Source organism: Triticum dicoccoides, chromosome 7B (assembly GCF_002162155.2).
Source record: "Triticum dicoccoides isolate Atlit2015 ecotype Zavitan chromosome 7B, WEW_v2.0, whole genome shotgun sequence".
NCBI classification, from domain to species: Eukaryota; Viridiplantae; Streptophyta; class Magnoliopsida; order Poales; family Poaceae; genus Triticum; species Triticum dicoccoides.
The window spans coordinates 700,694,705-700,698,759 of NC_041393.1; the positions used below are offsets into that span (position 1 = coordinate 700,694,705).

The 4,055-nt window shown below is 38.1% G+C and overlaps 1 long non-coding RNA gene across 1 annotated transcript; it reads right to left on the minus strand.

Annotated features, from left to right (window-relative positions):
- Nucleotides 1-1,503: 1,503 nt before the first annotated feature.
- LOC119341026 lies at nucleotides 1,504-3,712 on the minus strand. Its single transcript, XR_005164818.1, has 3 exons — nucleotides 3,615-3,712; nucleotides 2,240-2,351; nucleotides 1,504-1,684 (listed from the first exon to the last, which is right to left on the minus strand). It is a non-coding gene; the product is annotated as an uncharacterized LOC119341026 (long non-coding RNA).
- Between the last annotated feature and the right edge of the window lie 343 nt (nucleotides 3,713-4,055).

Genomic DNA, 4,055 nt, shown 5'->3' on the forward strand with positions numbered 1-4,055 from the left:
TACTTGGAGCTATATTTTTATTCATCACATGATATGTGTTTTGCTTGGAGCGTCATTTTATTTTGTTAGTATTTGCTTGATGTTATTTAGAATAATGTCTTGCATCTATATTTCCAATAAAAATTTCAAGGATAGCCTTTACCATGCTTATTTCCCAAGTATACATGTTGCTGTTTCAAAATAGAAAGTTTACCGTTGTTGCAAAAATTCCCTAGAAAAGTCAGAGAATGATATAATATTGAAACCTTTTGCATATTGAGATCTGATAAATCTTCTACAATTTAGTATTTTTCTCATAATTTTTTTAGTTAGGGAAGTATGATGCATCTTGCATTCTTTACAGACTATACTGTTTTGGCAGATTGTTGTTATGTTTGCATTGTTGTTATGTTATGACATATAATCATGCTAGAAAAGGTGACTGAAATTATCATTGATCAAATTTGTGCACCTGCTAGCATTCACACTTCATAAATTCTTTATTTTATCATTTACCTACTCGAGGTCGAGCAGGAATTAAGCTTGGGGATGCTGATACGTCTCCAACGTATCTATAATTTATGAAGTATTCATGCTATTATATTATCTGTTTTGGATGTTTAATGGGATTTACTAAGCACTTTTATATTATTTTTGGGACTAACCTATTAACCGGAGGCCCAACCCATATTGCTATTTTTTTTGCCTATTTCAGTGTTTCGTAGAAAATGAATATCAAACGGAGTCCAAACGGAATGAAACCTTTGGGAGGGTTATTTTTGGAACGGAAGCAATCCAGGAGACTTGGAGTAGACGTCAGGGAAGCAACGAGGAAGCCACGAGGCAGGGAGGAGTGCCCTAGCCCCCTGGGCACGCCCCCACCCTCACTACAAGAAATATGTCAACTAGTGACCTCCACTATTGGTCACTGAAAGGTCAAAGTTTTCAATTTGTGACCTTTTTGTGACCAAAAACATAAGGTCAAAAGCTGGGGGTCGTTAATTGACTATAGCGACCTTCTCTGTGAGAAGGTCGTAGACGTTTACGACCAAAACAGAAGGTCGTTGAACCCATGACCTTTTGTTTTGGTCACTAGCTGTCTGCCCAGGCCACATCGGATCCGACGTGGCAATCTGACGTGGCAAAATTACGACCAATTCAAAAGGTCAAAAATTAGAATCGGCCCGGTCCAATTGGGTGTTTATATGGGCTGAGCCCATTAATTCAGCCAATTTAGTGTATTTTTTCTGTCAATTTTTGTTAGCTTCATGGGCCAAGCCCAACAGACTTTCATTTTTTGGGCCACAATCTTTTACAGTTCACGTTTTTTGGGCCTCAGCCTTTTCTAGCCCACTTGTTAGTTTTCTTTTGTTTCTTTTCCATTTTAAAGTAGGTCCCAATAGTCAAATGGGAACCAATTACCAGAATTGTTGTTTGGGAACCACACGTCAGTTCTATATTTGTGCAATTAGATAATTTGATTCAAAGAGCCAATAAGGCATAATATTTCATACAACAGTCAAGCAAAGTACATTACAATCATACATAGTACATATTTGGTATTCAGCTATAAAATACAACTAAACATACACAACACATAACTAGCTCCAGTGAGCTAAAACGCATTGCTGGGTGTGGTTTTTCTTTAGGATTCTTCTTCCTAGAGCTCCTGTGCACCCAACTTATGAAGAATGAAGGCCAACATCTGCAAATAATAAATCATGGGAAGTTAGAAACATAATAACGTGACAAGGTCAAGATAGGCACAAGCAGCACATGAAAGGAAGGACATAAATGTTAATCTAATCTTGTTCTCTCTCATTGGATCCAACGAGAAAACGGGATAATTGTGGTTGAACATATGCAAATATCTGAATACTATGTCATGGAAAAAAATGACTAGTCGTCCACTGCCAATCAATTTCGGCATGGGAAACCTCCGCTGCTCATTGCACCCAACAACACAGGTCACAAACCAAGCCCAATTACACACAGAAGTTACAATAAATCATCATATATAATTTCAGTGCAGAATAATAAACCACCCAGTTTCTAACATGTTAAGCTACCACAATATCATTATTACAGAACAAATTGAGTCTACGAGGGCTGGCAAGCAGAGAATGAACAGAGTCAAGACAGAATGTAAACATGCAGGCTAATCCAAGACCAGCTGCAGCCAAGACATCAATCAATCTTCATTCAGTTGCAAACTACCTTCTAAACATTTGCAACAAGGCATTCAGGAGCAGAAACTTACTTGGAGGGAACGTCGTGTTGAGGTTCTGGTAGTTCTGCAGGATGTGCACCACTTGCAGCCACATGTCAGGGTTGTTTTGCAGAACCCGTAGCATCAGATCAGCAGCGCTCCTCTGAAACAAAGCAGCCCATTTCAATCAGCAAAGTTAAAAGCAGGCACATAAACCACATCAGTAGTAACATAACCCCTACACTGCTATAAACCAAACTTGTGTGTAGATAAAGGGGTCACTACAGATCAGCTATCAACTCGATATTTATGTACACCATACAGAATATTGTTTCCAGTTAGTACAAGTTAATTTAATACTCAGCTCTTTATTTGTGTCCATTTAGTGCAAGTTCATTATCCATGCATATAAACTTTTGCTCCCAGCCAGCACCATGAGTCTTCTCAGCTACCTACCCAACTACAAGTCAGGAGGCCACTACTGTTAAACCAACTCAAGTGAGAGAGCCAGCAAACTAGGTGGGATCTTTCCTTATCACTAGAATTAAAAATTTGAGCACACCAAAAATTTATTGTGTGTCATAAGATGATCCTCAGAGTGCAGCACCATGTTACCATCTCTAAAGCTGATTAGCCAGCAACAAAAATTGTGTAACATATGTATAACCATTGCAAACAACCTTAGCAGAATAAGCAGAACAAAATTTGATTTGTAACACTATTCTTTCATGTCAAAAGGACTACATGAAGACTTTCTTTCACTTGGGGAGACCAAGCTAAGTAGCAGTCCAGAGAGACAATACAAGTACATGCATTAGATAAACGCCACTGTAGAAATTGCAAGATGAGGATTATTACACACGACACAGTAGAAGAAAGGAGGGACACTATCTCTTTATAAATGCAAAAGAGCCACATTGATCATGCTGTTTAAAGAAAACATAAACTCTGCATTTTTCGTAATCTAGTACTCCATGCAGTGATCTAGTACAAAGTTAGCCTTGACAAAATTTTAGTAGAACAAAATGTTCTATGCTGAACAAATAAGTCATAACTCTCATCCTAAGCTCTAACTGTAGAAACTATCAATCATTAGAAAAAATAGAAAGCCTACTCTTTCAGACTCGACTACTTCATCCAGCACTAAGTTTAGCAGTAGGTCATATCTAAGGAGGTTTAGACGAGAAAAAAACACATTACACCTAGGATTTGCTGATTCAATGAGCATATTTACAAGCTGAAAGAAAAGAAAACCCCAGGGTCAAGACAGATAATGTCCTCCCCTAATCTGCATATTTAAAAAGCATGAGTTTAAACATTACACAAAGGAACACTCAGGTGCATGCTCATGAACGGCAGCAAGAGCACACATCATAAAAAGTACTCAAGGGAGCTACTCAAGGGAGGGCCTTTTAAATGCTATGACCTTGTATCCGTGGAAGAAGTGAGATCTCACTACAAAGCAAGATCTTCTTATGGCCCTCAAAGAACCAGAGCCTTGCATGAGATATATCCTGCTGTGATGTCACCCTAATATACGAGCACATATAGACAGTTAATATAGACAAGACAAAAAAAACATATTCTCGATAAAAATGCACAACATTCTGGTACACCTTCGACAAATACTGTTGTAAAATTTGCGTCAGTACAGCTACACTAGCACATATTAGCAAACTATAGGCAAGTTTGTGGTTTTCAAAAACTAGCACTAGTATAGCTACACAAGCAGTATTTGCATCAGTACAGAAATAAAAGAGTTTTAAGACTGCATGCGATAAAAAGCCCATGCATCAAAACTTGCAACCATTTTATCATTTGCACATCTCTGTGGTGGCACCAGTAGTGAGCTACTTTATTTATTTAC